Below are 20,160 nucleotides of genomic sequence, written 5' to 3' on the forward strand. Positions count from 1 at the left end.
AGACTGGACTTTCAAAAAGAATTAAAAAGAAGAGACAAAGGGGACGAAATCCTTTCATATGAGTTTAAGGGAGTGCAAAATTCAGAACAAGCGAGCCAGGACAACTCTACTCCCCAACCCCCTCCCCCACACCCAACTCTAGGAATCCACTATGTCTGGAGTTATACATTATTATATTAATGATTTGCCTGAAAAGTGTAAGTGGCGAGGGTGAAGGAACAACAATTCTGAATTTCAAACAAAACCTGAGGATCTCAATCCAAGAAGAATCCTAAAACCCTGATTTCCAAACCGGGCTGGAGGATCCTCAGCAAAGGAGAGGGTGCAGAAAGCTCAAATAATTTGGGGAGAGAGGAATCAAAGTTCCTTAGATGAAACTGCAGTCCTTTAGGTCTAAAAGAGGGCAGTCTTAGAGGAATCTCCGGAAAAGATCGTCTGTTTTTATTTTTGTTGATGTGCTCGTGGGCCAATGAGAATTTCCGAGGAGGGGGCGGAGAAAGGGGGGTGGGTAAGAAAGTGAAGCTCAGGAAACAGCCCCCGGCTGGGGAGGCAGGGGCCCCCGGCCCACTTTTCCCGGCCCCCACCCCCACGCGGGCAGAAGTCGGATCCCAGAGGGGCAATCGAGCGGGGCGTGGGAGGCCCGCGCGCTCCCCGCCCCAGCGGCGACCCCGCCGAGGGGCGCGAGCCTCCCGGGAGCCCGGCGCGGACGAGCCTGCCGCGGGCCCGCGGCGGGGTCCGCGAGGCCTGCTCCGAGGCCTGGGCGGAGGGCGGCGCGGCCCCCGGCGGAGGGGAAGGGGATCGGGAGGGGAAGCGGCTGTAAACAGCCCCAGCGTCCGGGCCTCGCCTCGACGAGCCCCGCTTCCCAGGCCCCACCGCGGGCCGCCCCGGCCCCCGGCTCGCGCCGGGGCCGCCCCTGCCGGGGCCCGAGGGGCCGGAGGGGAGCCCAGCGCCTCCCCGGAGGGCGCCGGCAGCTCGCGGAGCGGTCCCGGCGGCGGCGAAAGGGGAAGTCAGGACTTACCTGTCATTACTTTCTACGCCATCTTGGATCCACTTGTCAACGTCCCCACAAAGCATTGTGGGTAAGAAAGAGCCTTTAAAGTGACTCCCCTCGGCCCCCGACTCCCGCCTCCGCCGGCGCCGCCCCTCCGGCCGCACCTCCGGCGCGGAAAGTTGCCCGCCGCCTGCCGCGCGGCCCCTCCCCTCCGCCGGCTGTTTGCGTTTAAAATCCGCCCCCATCTTTAAAACGGGGCTCCGGGTCTCTGCTGCCGCCGCCGCTCCCGGCCTCCCTTCCCCCACCCCTCGCGTCCACGCGGGCCCCGGCGACCCCCGGGGCGGGCGCACACCCCGAGTCTGCGTCTGATCGGCCGCGGGCTACCCGCGCCGGCGGCGAGGAGCCGCTCAGATTGGTCTGTGCGCGCTGCTGCGTCGGTTTCGGCCCCGGACCCACCGGCGGGCTTCTGCTCCCCGGGCCGGGGCCCGAGCGCCGGCGCTGGGCCTCCGCGTACGCGGACGGAAGGTGTGTCCGGCCGCCCAACGGCCCAGGACCCTGCGGAGGCCGGCTTCGCGGCAGGGGCAGGGGGCACGAGGCGAAAAGCAACTTTTACCCGCTTGCGGCTCCCTTCCGCGGGCTCCTCCCGGGCCGGCACCGCGATCCGCGACCCTCAGACGGAGACCCCTCCCCTAGGAATGTGGCCTCGCTCGGCCGAGTCCGCCCTTCTGCAGTCCGCGCCGCGCGCCAGCTAGGACTTCCCCCCTGCAGGTAACGGGGGCGCCGCCTGCGCGCTCGGGCCGGGGCGCAGGGGCGCGAAGGGCTCGGGGGAGGGTCCCGGCGCCGGGCTGGGGCGAGAGGGGGAGCGCGCGCCACGGTCCACCTGCCGGGTCCCGGGGGGGTGGGGGGCGCTCTGAGTCGCCCGGCCGAGACCCGGGCTAGCGACCCCGCCGCCCACGCCCGCACCCCGGCTGCTGCCCGAGGGCCCCTCGCGGGGCGGCGAGACGGTCCCCCGCGCCCTCCGCCCGCATTCCGTGGCGCGGGTGGGCCAAGCACCGGCCGGCGCCCTCGCGCAGCGGGCCCCTTGCCCCGGGGAGCGTAGGTCAGTCTGCGGAGCTCTCATTCATTGCCTCTAGGCTGTGCTTTGCAGACTTTGGAGACTCAGATTGCTCCTCCCCACCCCCAAGCAGATTTTTACAAAGGGAAAATCCTCCAGGACATCGAGACTTGCGAAATTGTATTCTGTGTGAATGCTGTTGAAAGGCTCTGAAATTAGAAGAATGCGCAGGCATTAAACGCCCCGTTCAGTGCACGGGGAGCGCCAGGGGCTTTGGGGTCCACCCAACTTTTCCGCTCCTCCAGACCCTAGGAGAGAAGCCTCTCTCGAGGAACCTGGACGGTTGCTGACTTGAGCCCTGCCCCCGGGGAATTAAAAACTCCACCAGGCAATCGTCCCGGCCAAAAGAGAAGAGTGGGGTGTAGACTCATTAAGAGATTGGCCCGGGGTCAGCAGTGAGGGAGGGAGCGAGGTAATGAGTCACTCCAGGCCGGCCTCCCCTGAGTCACCGCTTCTCTGAGCTCCGACAGAGTTGGGAAACTGGAGCCTGGAGCCAGGTTCTTAGACAATCCAACCCCCACCGTCCCTGCTGCCGGGAGGGGCGTTGACCAGAGGAGCGGAGGCCGCGCTGCTCACGACCCTCTAGCCCCTGCCCGCTGGGAAATGGACTGTCTCTCTGGGCTAGAGAAGGCTCCAAAGACTCCTCTCCACAGGGTAGCCCGTCACTCTTCTGCACCTGGCTACCCACTCCTGTGCACTGATTTATTGCTTGCCCTGTGTTTACCCGGGACGTTTATATGTGTGGTCTGAGTTTCCTATAATTCAGCACTCAGTAAGCCGAGGGCAACAACTGTGCCTGGACCAGCATTTCTTGAGTAGGCACTTTTCTTGGCCCCGTGTGGGCCTGGACCCAGAGAAGAGCGATGTTGGCGACTGTTGCACCCATTCATCCAGTCCAAGGTGCGTCTGGCCAGTCCTCCTCCAAGACTGTGACCTGAACTAGAAAACCCTACAAACTCCTCTCCCTGCCTCTGCCTTGCCCCTGACAGTCTCTTCTCCATCTGACCCACCAACCCAGCGAGGTCTGTGCGATGTTAATTTATCACCTGACTCCTCAGCCGCTGGGAAGGTGTCCCCAACACCTTAGAATAAAATCAGATCCCTAACAGCAGTCTGGGAGCTCCTGGGACCGCCCCTCACCATGGCAGCACGCTGGCCTTCTGTGTCCCTCCAGCCGGATCCTTGTCCCCCAGATGGGACGATCATCATCTGTTCAGCACTCCCACAGCTCAGATGGCATCTCCTGGAAGAGACTTTTCCTGATCCCCTTAACCAGAGCAGGGTTAGAAATGCTCTTGTCTGTCTGTCTGTTGATTGACTGTTAATCTGCCCACGGCCTTGGAGAATGAGCTGCACAGGGGCACAGGCTTTGTTCAGCTTGCTCACTCAGTGCCTCCACCAGGGCCTGGAGCATACAAAAACATTTCACCAAACATTTGTTGAATGAATGACCAAACCTTTATGAGAGTGAGGGTGGTGGTGAGAGTGCAGAAGCATGGAATGAGCAGCGGGAGGCGGGCGCACCAGAACACTCGGATTACACACAGCTGGAGGCAGGCAGGCAGGATTGGAGTTGAGGAACACAGACTCCTTGACCACCATTAATGGGACTCCATTCTGATTCTAATCTGAAGAAGGACAGCTTCAGATAACTCCCCAGTCACCCCTCTTTGCTTCCTGCGTGTTTTCAGCCCCGCCCTGCAAAGGCTGCGTTGTCTTCCTCGCAGCCCCGCAGCTCAGCCCTTGGGTCTCTCTTACTTAGCTATACCGCCTCCCCTTCTCATCCAGTCTGTGCTGTGCGAAGTTGCTTCAGTCGTGTCTGACTCTGTGGACTATACCCCCGAGGCTCCTCTGTCCATGGAATTCTCCAGGCAGGAATACTGGAGTGGGTTGCCATGCCCTCCTCCAGAGAACAGTACTGACCCAGGGATCACTCCCATGTTTTTTATGTCTCCTGCATTGACAGGTGGGTTCTTTACTATTAGCTCCACTTGGGAAGCCCTTCTTCGAGGCTTGAGGCTTTAAATACCATCTTTACCCTGAGAAAGAACTCTAAAGCTGTAGTTCAAGGCCAGAGCTTTCTCCTGAGCTTCAGACTCTTAGCCAACAACTTCTTAGCATCCCCACTTGAACCTCTGATAGAGTCACACTCACATGTCCAGAGGGGCATTCTTGACCTCCCCCCACAAACGTGCTCCACCACGGTCTTCCCCAGCTCCCCTGCTGTGACTCCATCCTTTAATTGTTCAGGCCACAATCACTCCTGTCTTTCAAACTCCATCTTGAATCACCCTTCTTTATGGTCCAACTTTCACATCCATACATGACTACTGGAGAAACGGTGCATTTGAGTAGACAGACCTTTGTCGGTAAAGTGATGTCTCAGCTTTTTACTACACTGTCTACATTTGCCATACCCTTGGAGGAGGGTGTGCTAACCCACTCCAGTATTCTTGCCAGGAGAATCCCCATGGACTGAGGAGCCTGGCTGGCTACAGTCCGTGGGGTCGCAAAGAGTCAGACATGGCTGAGCAACTAAAGCACAGCACAGGTTTGCCATAGCTTTTCTTCCAAGGAGCAAGGGTCTTTAATTTATTATCACTTATGATAATCTTTAAAGTCTGCTTTGTCTGATGTGAGTACTGCTACTCAGTCTTTCTTTTGAGTTCCATTCGCATGGAATATTTTTTCCAGCCCCTCACTTTCACTCTCTATGTGCGCTGGGAAAGATGGAAGGCAGGAGGAGAAGGGGATGACACAGGATGAGATAGCTGTATGGCATGAGTTTGAGCAGACTCCAGGAGATAGTGGAGGACAGAGAAGCCTGGTGTGCTGCAGTCTAGGGGGTCACAAAGAGTTGGGCACAACTTAGTGACTGAACAACAGCAACCTGTAGTAGTCAGATTCTTAAACAGAAAGCAGAAAGGGTGACTGCCAAGGGGTAAGGGGAAAGAAGGATGGGGATTTGTTAACTGGGTGACCAACCTAGATAGCATATGCAAAAGCAGAGACGTTACTTTGCCGACTAAGGTCCGTCTGGTCAAGGCTATGGTTTTTCCTGTGGTCATGTATGGATGTGAGAGTTGGACTGTGAAGGAGGCTGAGCACCGAAGAATTGATGCTTTTGAACTGTGGTGTTGGAGAAGACTCTTGAGGGTCCCTTCGACTGCAAGGAGATCCAACCGGTCCATCCTGAAGGAGATCAGCCCTGGGTGTTCTTTGGAAGGAATGATGCTAAAGCTGAAACTCCAGTACTTTGGCCACCTCATGTGACGAGTTGACTCACTGGAAAAGACTGTGATGCTGGGAGGGATTGGGGGCAGGAGGAGAAGGGGAGGACAGAGGACGAGATGGCTGGATGGCATCACTGATTCAATGGATGTGAATCTGAGTGAACTCCGGGAGTTGGTGATGGACAGGGAGGCCTGGCGTGCTGCGATTCATGGGGTCGCAAAGAGTCGGACACGACTGAGTGACTGAACTGAACTGAACTATAGAGTAGAGTTTTCAGTTTGGTGAGACGAAAAGACTTCTGGAGATGACAGAACAATGTAAGCGCTTGGCATCGCCGAGCGGCACAGCTGTCGAATGGTGCATTTGTTACGTAGTGTTGAGCACAACATTAAAAATTTCTGATGGTTAGGATGGTAAATTCTCTGTGCATTTTACCACAATTTTTAAAAGAAAAACAAAAATGTAGATAAACCATGCAAAAATGACCAAAAGAAAGTAGGCTTTATGGCAAAAAAAAACGCATTGCTAGAAGTGAGGAGGGACACTCCATGATAAAGGTGTTCATTCACCAAGAAGACGCAGCAGTTTCGTATTTGTGTGTGCCTAGCACTCCAGTGCTCTTGCCTGGAAACTCCCATGGACGGAGGAGCCTGGTGGGCTGCAGTTCGTGGGGTCGCACAGAGTCGGACACGACTGAAGCGACTTAGCAGCAGCAGCAGCAGCAGCACACATAGCCTCAACACATATGAGACAAAGGAGAAAGCATGGGCAGAGTTACAAAGAGGTAGAGACAGACCTGCAGATGCCTCGTGAGATGTGTGTGTCAGTAAATGTTCAAAGGAGCAGGTAGAGAATGGTAAGATGCAGATTTGAACAACTGGATAAGCAGACTAGCCCTAAAAGATACATATTATAGACAGAGACCCAGAACACTACACCCGCAACCACAGATCACAGAGCTCTCCCGAGTACACATGGAATGTTTATGAATATGCTGGGCCATATAGCAAGTCTCAACAAATTTCAGATGCTCTAAGTCATATAGAGTACATTCTCAGACAGTGATGCAATTAAGCCAGAAAACAAGAGAAAAAGTAAGTAGAAAATATCTACACATTTGAAGTCTATATATACTCCTGAATAACTGATGGATTTGGAAAATCACAGTGGGAACTGGAAATATGCTGAAAGTTTTGAAACTTACATCCCGTAATTAAGATGTTGTTCAGTTCAGTTCAGTTCAGTTCAGTCACTCAGTCGTGTCCACCTCTTTGCGACCCCATGACTCGCAGCATGCCAGGCCTCCCTGTCCATCACCAACTCCCAGAGTTCACTCAGACTACGTCCATCGAGTCCGTGATGCCATCCTGGGTCATCCCCTTCTCCTCCTACCCCCAATCCCTTCCAGCATCACAGTCTTTTCCAGTGAGTCAACTCTTCGCATGAGGTGGCCAGAGTACTGGAGCTTCAGCTTTAGCATCATTCCTTCCAGTGAACACCCAGGGCTGATCTCCTTCAGGATGGACCGGTTGGATCTTCTTGCAGTCCAAGGGACCCTCAAGAGTCTTCTCCAACACCACAGTTCAAAAGCATCAATTCTTTGGTGCTCAGCCTTCTTCACAGTCCAACTCTCACATCCATACATGACCACTGGAAAAACCATAGCCTTGACTAGACGGACCTTTGTTGGCAAAGTAACGTCTCTGCTTTTGAATATGCTATCTAGGTTGCTCATAAGTTTTCTTCCAAGGAGTAAGCGTCTTTTAATTTCATGGCTGCAGCCACCATCTGCAGTGATTTTGGAGGCCCCCCCCCAAAATAAAGTCTGACACTGTTTCCACTGTTTCCCCATCTATTTGCCATGAAGTGATGGGACCGGATGCCATGATCTTTGTTTTCTGAATGTTGAGCTTTAAGCCAACTTTTTCACTCTCCTCTTTCACTTTCATCGAGAGGCTTTTTAGTTCCTTAGGGCCATGCTAACTTGGAAAGTTTTTTAAAGCATATATTAAAAAATAAGCTTGAAATACAAATAAAGTATTTTAAAAGAGTCTGAAAAAGTGTGTGTGTGTGTGTATATATATGCATGCATCACTTTGCTGTATACCTAAAACAATTAAGCACAAAGAACGTGCAAATAAATGGAAATAGTCAAAAGTTAATTGAAAAGTGATAAAATGAATAAACCCCTCATGGGGGAGTAATTAAAGCACAAATAGCCAAAACAATGAAAACATTTCTACAGATTTTTCAAAAGATAATGAGAATATTATGAACAGCTTTATGACAATAAGTACGAAAATTTGATTGAAATAAACAAGTTTCTTGAAAATACAGTTTTTCCAAACTGGCACGATCAGTCCTACATCTGACTGGTCTTAAATCCTCTATTTTAAATTAAGTCTATAATTTTAACTCTTCCTACTAAGAGAACTCCAGGCCCAGACAGCTTCATCAGTGAGTTCAGTGAGTTATGTTTAAAGAAAATATAGCACCAATCTTATTTTCAAAGACTACAAAAAGGAAATAATCCCTAACCATTCTATGACGGCCACACTGCCTTGATACTAAAACCTAGCAAAGACATTACAAAAATGTAACAAGCTAATCTCACTCATAAAACTTTAAACAAATGATCAGCAGAATGAATCCAGCAATGTGTAAAGCTGATGTACATCACAACCAAGGTGGAATTTTCAATGAATGTTAGTTTGGTTTGACATTCAAAAATCAGTAAAAGATGGTGAATAAAGTTCAGCACTACTTATGATTTTTTTTGATGTAAGTACTAGCAAAGTAGGAATAAAGAGGAATTTTCTGAACTTGATAAATGGCGCACACACTCTTCAACAAACACACTAAGTAGTGTACAGACATACGTATCTTACCAAGTAGTGAAATGCTAAACGCTGTCCCTTTGGCTTGACAGCAAGGATGCCTACCCTGACCACTTCCATTCACTATCACAGTGGAGCACCAAGCCTGTGCAATAAATAATCCAAAAAAGACAACTGAAAGGTGTAGGTCTGAAATGGAAGAAATGCTGTTTACAGGATAACCTGATACATGTGTTTAAAAATCCACAAATGCACAATGAGAATTAACAAGTGAGGTTAGCAAGGTTGTTAATATTAAAATGTATTTCTACATACTAGTATATCCTATATAAAGCAATAATCAGGTAGAATATAAAAAGTTAGAAATCCTATACATGTGCAGCAATGTTTGTAGCAGCACTGTTTGCAATAACCAAGGTATGGGGGATTACTCAGCCATTAAAAACAATGGAGTGTTGCCATTTGCAGCAACATGGATGGCCTAGAGGTGATCATGCTGTGTGAGGTAAGTCAGATAAAGAAAATCAGTGTATGATGCAACTTACATGTGGAGTCTAAAAGAAATAACACAAGTGAACTTATTTACAAAACAGAAATAGACTCACAGTCATAGAAAACAAACTTACGGTTACCAAAGCGGAAAGTGGAGAGGTATAAATTAGGGGTATGGGATTAATAGATACACACCTCTATATGTAAAACAGATAAACAGGTATTTACTGTATAGTGCAGGGAACTGTATTTAATATCTTGTAATAGCCTGTAGGGGAAAAGAGTCTGAAAAAGTGTGTGTGTGCGTGTGTGTGTATATATATATACACACACGCACACACATATATATGCATGCATCACTTTGCTGTATACCTAAAACGATCATTATAAATCATCTATAGTTCAGTTTTTTTAATTTAAAGGTGATCACACAAAAACAGAGCCTACAACAATGGCAAAATATTGGCTACAGAAGACTATATGAGTTGAAACATATACCAGAATTCTGTGCAAAACTAACCATTCTGGAAGGGAATGAAGGAAAGCCTAAATAAACTAGAGGGCACCGTGTGTGGCAGACAGGGAACTGTCCTCTAGTTGCCCTTCAGGAAGGAACTTTCCATTCAGCCATGCAGGTGTGGCCTGCACGAAGCCTCTAGCTGCAGAGAGCTCCCTTCCCTGGGGCGACGCAGGTCCCAGAGCTGCATACAACCAGTGAGAAGCGAGACAGGGGCATCCTTAGGGCCATTTCTACCAAATACAGGGCACCCCCAAATCCTGGGCAACTCCCTGCTGCCTTGACTGGAGCTCTGTGGGGCCGGCATTGCTGTTTGGCCCCTTCCTGAGCCTGATCTTGCTGCCTTCACTTCCTCCCACAAGTGTTGATCCCTCATAAACGTTGTGCACCTCAACTCAGCCTCTGAAGACTAACCTGTGACAGCTGACTCAGGAGAGGTCTCAGAGAGCAAGTGATGAGATGGGTTCAGAGGAGGCCCCCCACCCTGGTGGAGGCAGGTGGGTCTCAGGCAGTGCTCTGCACAAGGTGCTGGGCCAGTTGTTCACACTCTGTTGGTGCATAAGGGGGGTGTGCTGGTCAAAGTGGAAGCACTGGCAGGCATAGTGGAGGAAGCAGCTGCTGTAGAGATGAGTGGCTTGGACAGCCATTGATGTGCATTGTCCGTGTTCCATGGAAAGATGCCAAAGAGCCGAAAGTAATGAGCAGCTGAAAGCCAGGTGTGAAGACTAGAGGCCTCCCTGGTTGCATGAAGCTCTCATCTTCTACAGTGACAAGGCAGAGAAAGCTGAGGACCTAGACCATGCGGATTAAGCACCGAGCAAAGGCCGGTCTCATGCCAAGGTCAGGCCCTGGATGGGATGGAGGCAGATGGCCGATGAGGAAGATTTTGACTCCCCAGCTTCCTGTGGACTTTCTGAACCTGGAGAAGTGGCCCATCCCCAAACCCGCTGGAAGAGCCAACACTCCCAACCTTCTGGAACACACCACACAGAAGCCTGCCCCTGAGAAGAGCATAGGTTCCCTCCTGGGTCACTAGGCCTATCACTGGCTGAACTCTCAGTACATAGGATTAGGGACGCTAAGGGATTACATCCCACAGAAGACTTGCAGGCCCTCGCCAGCATCCGGGAACTGAACTCTAAGCGTGCTTGATCAAGGGACTGAAATATAAAACTAGGTGAAGAAAAGTCTGTTGGCTTGGGAGAGCTCTCTTGAGATGCAGGATCTAACATCTTAAGGGTTCCGGGTCAAACTCACTGTTAGAAAAGTGGGAGTTCGAGGATCTCCAGGATAGGAGGTGCGGGAAGCAGAAGGCTTTAGGATGAACTGTGCAGACCTGGAAATAACCAGACACATCCCACCTCTTCTGGGGAGGGACATGCTGCCCAGCTGTGGGGAGTGACAGCTTCGAGCCTGCAGCACCTTGGGGCCTGGCTGGGCTGCCGGGTGCTGTTTTGCCTGGGGTCATACTCGGCCCGCCCTGCCCAGGGCAACCTGCGCTGTGACTCAGCATGGACATGCAGCCCAACAGAGGACACTCTGACAACAGCAGCTGCCCCAGAGCAGCACACTAGGGCAGCCAGCGCTCTGGTCTGGCTCAGATTGCTTCCTCTGCCCAATTCTGGGGCTTGCCTTTTCCCTCGTAAACTTTTGCCATCCAAATTCCACTAAGCATCCGTTTCTGCACCATGACCTGCATACCATACTCCTGGTTTTTAAAGACTCGGAATGTTCAAGAGGTCAGTTCACTGCTGAATGCTCTATAGATTATATGAACCATATCAAAAAAGTGATCTTTATGCAATATTTTTTGCACTAAAACACATTTATTTCCAAAGAGTATTTCCCATAGTAAGTTTTTGAAAGTAGGAAGTTAACAAATGTTCTGTGGGGCTGTATTTAAGGGTTGACAGATTTGGAGGAGAAATGCTTTATATACTATGCAATATGTATGTGTATGTATATATATATATATATTCAGGACAAATGCAAACATTATTTTAAAAAGAATAAAATAGACAAAAAGATACAAACACCATAGAATGGTAAAGCAATTCTGAATGTGTTAGGAAATGCAGAGGGTGAGGAATTATCAAGACACTGTTGAAGAAACAGGAGGTAGGTGGGCTTGCTCTACCAGATATGAAAACAGTATAAAGCTACAGAAATGAAGACAATGTGGTTTGGATACAAATACATGAATAGGGACTTCCCTGGTGGTCCAGTGGTTAAGAACTCGCCTTGCAATGCAGGGGACACGGGTTCAATCCCTAGTTAGGGAAGTAAGATCCCACGTGCCACAGGGTGACTACGTTCACATGTTGCAATGAAGATCCCATGTGCCTCAACTAAGACCTGATGTAGCCAAAAACATAAATTAAAAAAAAAAAAACAAATACATGAATAGAAAACACAGACACAGTTCCTTTTTGAATGCTTGACTTCTGTGAAAGGTGGGACTTTAGACTGTGGAAGACGTCTTTGTCATTGCATGGTGCTAGGACAGTTGGATATCCTTACAGAAAATGGAACCTGACCACCCCACACCATAAACAAAAATTAGCATCAGGTGATTTTATATCTAACTGTGAAGGACAAAACACTAAAAGCTTCTAGAACAGCGCAGCTGAAGAGGACATGGAAATACTCCATGACCTGTACTGTCCAGTGCAGGTAGCTGAAGGACTGAATTTATTTCTGTTTAATTAATTTTCACTTAAATAGCCCCAAGTGGCTGCCAACAGTTCAGAATTAGAAGATAATATCGAACACTCTTCATGACCTGAGGATGTGAAAGACTTCTTCAGTGGGATACAAAAACCACTAACCAAAAAGAGGAAAAAAAAATTGCATTAAAATTAAGAATTTCTGTGCATTTAAAGATACCATGATATACTTCAATAGAAAGAGGCACAAAGGCACACTACAGTAGGAAGAGAGATTTGCAGCACAAAGGGCTCATCTCCGGATTTATAAACAACTCTCAGATCAAAAAGAAAAAAATCCCGAAGAAAAGTATGTAAAAGACTTCAACAGGCAGCACACCAAAGAGAGTATCCAAATGACCAATTAACATGTTTAAAAGTGTTCAAGCTCACCAGTAATCGGGGATACACAAACTGAAATCTTCATGAATTATTACAGCACACCCAGTAGAATAGCTAAAATCCAATAAAAAATTGACAAGACTAGTGATAAGACTAGAACAAGAGCATCTCTCAGATGGAGTTAGGGAGAGTTTAAATCGGTGTGACCACTTTGAGAATCTGTTCGGCAGCATCTGCTAAATGAACCTGCACTATAATCCACCATCTCACATTAGGAATATGCCGAACAGAAATGTGTGAACTTGTACAGCAAAAGACATGTACACGAGTGCTCATAGTGGCACTATTTGTAACAATCAGGAGTTGGGTAGAACCTGTTAGCCACAGCAGGAAAATAATCAAATCATCATATTGTACACCTTGAATGTATACAGTTTAGTCTGTCAATTATAACTATAAAAGCTGGGGAAAAGAAGCTACCTAAAAGTGTATCCATACAAAAATAAGTAAACTACTCTAAGTTATACAGTGGCAAGCTATGCAGCCATAAAAAAAATGAGGAACTGTTCCATTCAACAGCATGAACAAATCTCACAAAGGATGCTAAGCCTAACACACTTCATTACAAAAGAGTCCGTGCCTTGTAGATCCATTTATACAAAGTTCAAAATGCAAGTAAAACTAAGCTATGGTGTTGAAAGATACACATTTAGCAAGGCGACGATTGCCATAAAATTCAGCTTGAGATCGCCTTCACAGGGAGGTGAAAAGCACATGTGGATGCTCTGAGTTGCCTTAGGTGACGTTTTCTAACATGGATCTATAGTATGGACTGTTGTCTTAGTCTTTTTAAGCCTCAGTGATGGTGGCGCTAGTAGTAAAGAACCTGCCTGCCAGTGGAGGCATAAAAGATGCAGGTTCGATCCCTGGGCTGGGAAGATTCCCTTGGAGGAGGAAATAACAGCCCACTCCGGTATTCTTGCATGGAGAATCCCGTGGACAGAGGAGCCTGGCAGGCTACAGCCCATGGGGTTGCAAAGAGTCAGACACAACTGAGGCAACTTAGCGCACGCCCATGATACTCTGTGAAGGGCCCTAACATTTACCTGCTGGTCCCTGGCCAGACTGGCATCAAGGACAATAATCTGGGGGTGAGTAGTGTCTGGGGGCAAGAGACAGTGAGAGTGGGCACAGGGCGCCAGTCTGCCCTGGGGCAGCGGAAGCAGCCGTCAAGCAGCGCTGGGCTTTTCCTCCCAGCCCCAGTGAAGGCAGATGGAAGGCGCCATCCTGTACTCTAGTTTCATGGTCCGGTTAGGGGAAGCACACCGATTGAAACCGCCCACCCTGGCCAGGCACCATAGTAACTATTTGCATGAGCTGTTTCACAACAGGAGGTCCGGTAAGGAACACAGAACTGATAAGCCCCCACCAACCAGAAGAGTTCGGAAAAGGTCAAAAGGAGACACCACGTGTCCAACCACCTCCCAGAATCCTTTTCTCTGGCATCCATCTTGGCTGAGCAAGGTGTGCACCACCAGGAAGGACTTGAGTCAGTATGACTGGCTAAAGACAACCTGGAAACGAGTCCTATCACCATAAAACCCGAGACTGCAAGCCATGTGACAGAGCTTTCTCCTGGGTTTCCTTACCCTCCTGCTCTCCCCTGGAGGCCCTTTCCAATAAAATCTCTTGCTTTGTCAGCACACGTGTCTCCTCGGACCATTCATTTCCAAGTGTTAGACAAGAGCCCAGTTTCAGGCCCTGGAAGGGGCCTGCAGGACTTCCTGCAGCAGTCCTGTCACTCTTCCCAGCCGTTTGTGGGTGCAGCCCCTGAGCTCATGGAGCAGCCGTGTAAGCAGGTACTGGGGCAGGAAGGCGGGGCAGTGACTGGTGGGTGTGGAGTTTTCTTTTGGAGTGCTGGAAATGTTTGAAACCAAACTTGGGGGCTGCACATCACGAAGGCATACTAAATTTGATTAATTTTATGTGAGTTTCATCCCAATTAAAACAAATAAAACTCATTGGATAGATTTAACAAACAAAAGACCATATTTTTCTCCTTCCTAACAAAGGCATATATTTCTTTCTGAAAGGAAATAGATTTTTAAAGGATTTCTGGCATCCTCAAAGTTGCCTACTTGCTTTTCTCAGTTTTTTTTAGGTTGTACAAAGCAAGTTTTTTAAGGTGTACCACACGATGACTTAGCGTGCATACACATTGTGAAATGATTACAATTAATACGTTCATCACCTTACCTTTTGGGGGAGGAGTGAGAACACTAAAAATCCACTCTCTTAGCTGATTTCAAGTGCTCAGTGCAGTGTTGTTAACTGGAGTTAACATGCTGTAGTTAGATCTTTACAACTTCATCATCTTGTAACTGAAAAGTTTGTGCCCTTTGACCAACCTCTCTCCATTTCCCCCACTCCCCAGCCCCCGACAACCACCATTCTACTCTCTGGTTCTAGGGGTTTGACTTCTTTAGATTCCACATGTAGGTGAGATCACAGCATGGTTGTCTTTCTGTATCCAGCTAGCTTCTCTTCGCATTGTGTCCTCTGGGTGCTTCCGTGTTGTCTTGCCTTTCAGCCCTTCTCACATCTGCCCTTCCCATCTCCCCTGGCCAGTTACACATATGAGCCGTGCACAGGCGCCTCCGTGGGTCTGCCTTTGCCTTTGGCTTTCTGACCTCCTGCAGCCTCTTTCGGAGGGCAAGGGCTGCTTTGCTGAGTCTGCTTCTCTGCTGGCGGTCCTCACACTGGTCTTGACAGGAAGCTGGGCTTCCTGGGTCCTGAGTCAGCAGAGTGGAAAGGAAATGAAGGCCACAGAGCAGTCAGAGAGGAAGCTGCCAACCTACAGGCAGAATTGACACTTCTCTGTAGGTCTGGAGGAGAGTCCACTCCTCTGATTCCAAAACACGGCCCCTGAAACACTGGCTCCTGGGTCAGCCAACCCTGAGCAAGCCTTCTGCCTCTCTGCAGTCATTTGCCCAGATATAAAGTGAGAATGGCTGTGCGAGGATCTCAGGCGTCAACAGCCATGGCCTGGATAGAAAAAGTCTGCACAAGGGCTAGCGCTAACTCCTTTCAAAGATTTCTAAGAGGGGAGTTAAAAAAATACCCATCTATTTTCTTCCTGCCTTTCCTCTGCCATGTTCCGGTTAAGAACTGATACCGAAAGAGCAAACAAACAAAAACCTGAACCACCTTAGTAACCTATATTTTGGCATTTTGCAGTTGAACCAAGATTTCTTTCATGGGAAAGTGGCACTTAAACAGGATAATGTGTTTAAGGACATTTCCTTCCTAGACCTGGTTGTAACTGGCAATTGTATTTAGGGCCCACAAGTCTAACTCCCCTATTTCTAGTCGTTGAAGGTTCAAAGTGGAGCTTTTTCATATGCACAGACAGCAGAAAATACCCGGTTCAGTGATGAACTCTCATGTGGCAGCCTGGTCTGTAGAAGCATTAGGATGTACTGGGAAAAGCTTGAACTCAAAGGTGGGTGACCCAGGCTTCAGTCTGGATGAGACCCTGGGCTGATTACTTCGCTTTCCTGGGCTTTCCTGCCTGTTAGATAGGCACATTAGATTAAGTGGTGTTTAAAGTTCCTTCAGTTCAATAATTAAGGATTCCTAATGTCACCCCTGGAGAAGGCAATGGCAACCCACTCCAGTACTCTTGCCTGGAGAATCCCATGGATGGAGGAGCATGGTAGGCTGCAGTCCATGGGGTCGCTAAGAGATGGACACGACTGAGCGACTTCACTTTCACTTTTCACTTTCATGCATTGGAGAAGGCAATGGCAACCCACTCTAGTATTCTTGCCTGGAGAATCCCAGGGACGGAGGAGCCTGCTGGGTGCCATGGAGTCACACAGAGTTGGACACGACTGACGTGACTTAGCAGCAGCAGCAATGTCACCCGCAAAATAAAAAGGAGTCATGAAGGTTTGGGCTAAGAACCAGCCAGGGGAAAAAATAGGCCCTTAAGGTCCTTTTTTTTTTTTTTAAGTGTGTTTTTAAATTACAAGTCGAATTTCAGTTTCAGGGGAAAAAAACAACCCTTAGGCATTTTCTGTTCTGTTTAGTTTAACTTTAATCTTTCTCCCCAGCAGATATCTCTTCAGTTGAAGGGCTTGGGGGAGGTTTCTCACTCTTTCTACCTACAGGCCAGTTTACATACCAGAAGGGACTCGCTGGATTTTATCGAAAGTTGCTGCCAAGAGAGAAGGCATCACTTTAAAGAGACTTGCGGGGATCCCTGGCGCCACTTCTGACACCGCGGGGCTGGTCCAGCATAAGGGCGATGACACACGCAGGGCTGAAATGGGTTCCACGCTCATGACCAAGGACTTGGCCTCCTGCCCTGTCATATGTTATGAAACAAGCGTGTGTTGCTCTCAGTGTGTTTGTATCAGACAGGCAGTCTGCAGTGCTTGGGTCTAGACTCAGAGACCCTGGGACCCCCCCGCTGCCTCGTCACTTCTTTGGTATCTTGCCCACCCCCCGGCTGTGTTTCTAGAGAACAGTTGAGGCCACACGGGTGTGACGTCCTGGGAGCAGGCGAGGCCCTCTACCGTGGCTTCGAGTTCGGATCTAATTGGTGTTCTGAAAAGCCTGCAAATGCACGCCAGTTTTAGATTTGGGAATTGTCAGCACAGGAAAGGTCCTCCATTGTGAAATTCTCCGGGGCAGGGTGGAGCAGACTTCCATAAAGCAAACTCCAGTCTCCCCAGCCTTCTGTGAAAACATTTGTACCCAAAGAAGAGTCCCTTCCAGCTCTCGGATGCGGAAGTAGAACCATTTTTCTCTAAATGAAGTACTTTGTTAACCAGCTTGCCTATACCTTCGGAAAGGTCAACTGCATAATTTGACCTCAGTCCATCTTTTTGACCCATAGGCTTGGTTGAAACGTCAATATCCCTGCTGATTCTCCTCACAAGGAAGAAGCCTTCCAGTCACTGTGGTACCCCTGAAGACAGCTGCTCAGGCCTGGATCAAGTTGTCAGGAGTTATTACAGTTCCTACTTGAACAGAGTTGGGTTTCTTTTCAGTGTAGCCTGTTTTATTTTTCTGGCCCTTGTGCTGTGTTCGCTCACACAACTTAGTTGTATAAAGGCTTCTTTGAAGTCAGGAGCACGTCCAGCACTACAGATGACCACTGGAGGTGGACGATGGTTCCTGAACCTAGACCCAGCTCTGCTTCCCGGAACTCTGCTTACAGATGAGGAAGAGGCCTCAGCCCCAGGGACCACAGAGCCAGCCGCCAGTGGATCCAGCAGCTGGACGTCGCCCTCCTGCTCTTCCTGCCCACACCCCGCCCTTGCTCAAGCCCTCTTGTCCTTTCGTCCCGTCTTTCCCTTTGCCCTGCTTCCCATATCTTCCTTTTTTCCCTATTCAGATGGAGTCGCACTCAATTAAGCAGAGGCCGTAGCTATATTTCCTCTTGTGTCCTGGTGTCCGTGTGGTCGTTTTCATTTTCTTCTCTTTGCCAGCAGCACTTGTCTCCACTTCAACGTCCTCCACCACCTACCCAACAGCCTGTCCTTCACGCCGCTGGGCGGCACCAGCACTGTCCCTGGAGTCACCGTTGCAGGACTTTCCTTACAGGGGACATATCTCACCTGAGAACACAGGCTTGTTACATGTCCCAATTACCACTCTCTTCCTCTCTAATTTTTGGATGGAACTTGACAGCCCAGACTGCAATGCACAGCCTCTCTTGAAGCTAGAAGTTGTCTTGGAAAAAAGGATGTTACTGAAACTGTTGTGCAGTGTACAGAAAGTGTCCTTAAATGGGGTTTGGATGCCTTTCTTTGTTCTTCCCAGTTTCTGCTGATTAGAATGGAGATGTGCTGTGTGCAGCTTGAGTTTCCAGCTTGGATCATGAGACCCCAGGCTGCACACATGGGAGGGGTGTAGCAAGACACGGTCTAAACCTCCCTCCAGATCAGCCCTGGACTGACCGCCTGCCCAGTTCTGTTACCCGAGGGAGAAACTAAACTTCTATCACATTTGAGCCATTATTATTTTTTACAGATACATATCCAGAGGTACATTCTAACATACAGAACTTATAAATTCATATTGCACATGTCACATTTATCTGTACACAGCAGAGGATGGGCCTTGCCAAGAGAACAAGTAGAAAGGTAAGATATTCTAATGACTCCAAGTCATTCTGACAAGTTTTCATCTTTACTAGACTCCTTTGGTGTCACAAATGACATCCAATAATGGCTTTAATGATGAAAGACAGAAGATATGTTAACTTTCCTAATCTTTTTTTTGGGGGGTGGGGGGCTGGTAATTACAGACTTAGCAGCAACTTGCAAACACAGTGAAAGGAGTTCCATTTAACCTCTACCAGCATTCCCCAAATGTTAACACTAGCACATTCACGTTATCATTGTTTGTATATCAATTCTTGTCTGAAGCATTTGAGAATGAGTTGCAGAGGCACTGCCCCTCTACCCAGGAACACTTTAAGTGGCTGTTTCCTAAAAACAAGGGCTTATGTGCAAAGTAACCACAGGAAGACAAGCAAAATTCACCCTCATACAATACTATGAGCTAACCTATAGGCTTTCGTCAGATTTTACCAGTTGGCCCAATAATGTCCTTTAATACCCCAAAAGACAAACAAGAGCAAACCCCAAATTATATGTTGCCATCAGTTCTAGTGTCTTCCTAGTCCTTTTCAACCTGCAAAAATTTCTGTCTTGCCCTGTTTTACCTAGCCTTGACATTTTTGAGGAGTCGGTTATTTTATGAAACGTCCCTCCATTTGGGTACTTCTGATGCTTTTCTCACAATTAGATTCATTTTTTTGTATTTTTGCGCCAGAATCTTCCAGAAGTACTGCTGTGTGTCTCAGCGTGTCCTTTCATGAGGCGTATATGGAGGCCACTGTCTCATTACTGGGGATGTTGACGGTGATCGTGGGTTGGAATGGTGTCTGCTCTGAAAATTATTCTTCTTGTAAAATTATTAGTACCTTTGAAAAAGGCCCTTGGACCCAATTCCAGTATGTGTGTGTGTGTTTAGGCTTCCCACACTAACAGGCAATTCTTAGACACAAGTGGGGTGTCCAAGAATTCAACCCAACTCTGACACTTACTTGGAAATAAAATCAGGCTCATCCCACAAGATGACTTCAGATGCCAGTCACAAGCCCAGGTTATTTTTACCTGTGCTTCTGACAACTGACTACAAATCAGAGGCTCCCACAACCCCTCCTTGGGTTTGATTAAGTTTTTAGAATGGCTCACAGAACTCAGGAAAACTTGTTTGCTCACCAGACTACAAAAAGGGTATTAAAGGATATGAACCAGCCACTAGATGAGATTCACAGCATGAGGTATGGGAAGGGGTCCCTCCACTCACACATCTCCCAGTGTTCACCAGCCCAGAAGCTCCCCAAACCCTCTCCTGTGGGGTTTTTTTGGAGGCTTCCTTAGACACAATTGATTAAATCGTTGGCCATTGGTGATTCACCGCACCTGCAGCCCCCTACCACTGAGACAGGGGTGATACTGAAGTTCCAACCCTCTAATATCATGGTTGGTTTTCCGGGCAGCTGATGCCCACTCTTGGGTGGGATCCAAGAGTCACTTTCCCCAAAGTGTTTTGAGGAGCTGAGGAAAGACCAAATATCATCCCACTTGTCTTATAGCTCAAGAAATCCCAAATATTTGGGGAGCAGGGAGCCAGAACTGTAGATGAAGTCCAAATAAATGAGAAATAAATTTTTTGATCATCCGAATGATCAAATACTTATCTCTGTTAAATCATGATGTCACAATCTTGTGGAAAGACACTCTGAGACGGTGTAGTTGTTTAGTCACTAAGTCATGTCCAACCCTGCAACCCCATGGACTGTAGCTTGCCAAGCTCCTCTGTCTATGGAATCATCCAGACTAGAA

The 20,160-nt window shown here is 48.6% G+C and overlaps 1 protein-coding gene and 1 long non-coding RNA gene across 12 annotated transcripts in view; one reads left to right on the top strand and one right to left on the bottom strand.

Moving 5' to 3' along the window:
- Positions 1 to 2,122, bottom strand: part of HELZ (helicase with zinc finger) — a 146,211-nt gene extending 144,089 nt beyond the window's left edge. For 2 of the 11 annotated variants that reach the window (XM_069544082.1, XM_069544077.1), the window contains exon 1: positions 1,605 to 2,100. The gene's annotated coding sequence lies outside the window, so the exon portion shown is untranslated. Of the gene's footprint in view, positions 1 to 1,018; positions 1,508 to 1,604 lie in introns of those variants that run through there. The other 9 variants (XM_069544078.1, XM_069544071.1, XM_069544079.1 and 6 more) reach the window with 5 other exon arrangements.
- Positions 1,154 to 19,097, top strand: LOC138415455 (uncharacterized). Its single transcript, XR_011247258.1, has 2 exons — positions 1,154 to 1,759; positions 17,136 to 19,097. It is a non-coding gene; the product is annotated as an uncharacterized lncRNA (long non-coding RNA).
- The last annotated feature ends 1,063 nt before the right edge of the window (positions 19,098 to 20,160 follow it).

Source organism: Ovis canadensis, chromosome 11 (genome assembly GCF_042477335.2).
Source record: "Ovis canadensis isolate MfBH-ARS-UI-01 breed Bighorn chromosome 11, ARS-UI_OviCan_v2, whole genome shotgun sequence".
Taxonomy (NCBI): Eukaryota; Metazoa; Chordata; class Mammalia; order Artiodactyla; family Bovidae; genus Ovis; species Ovis canadensis.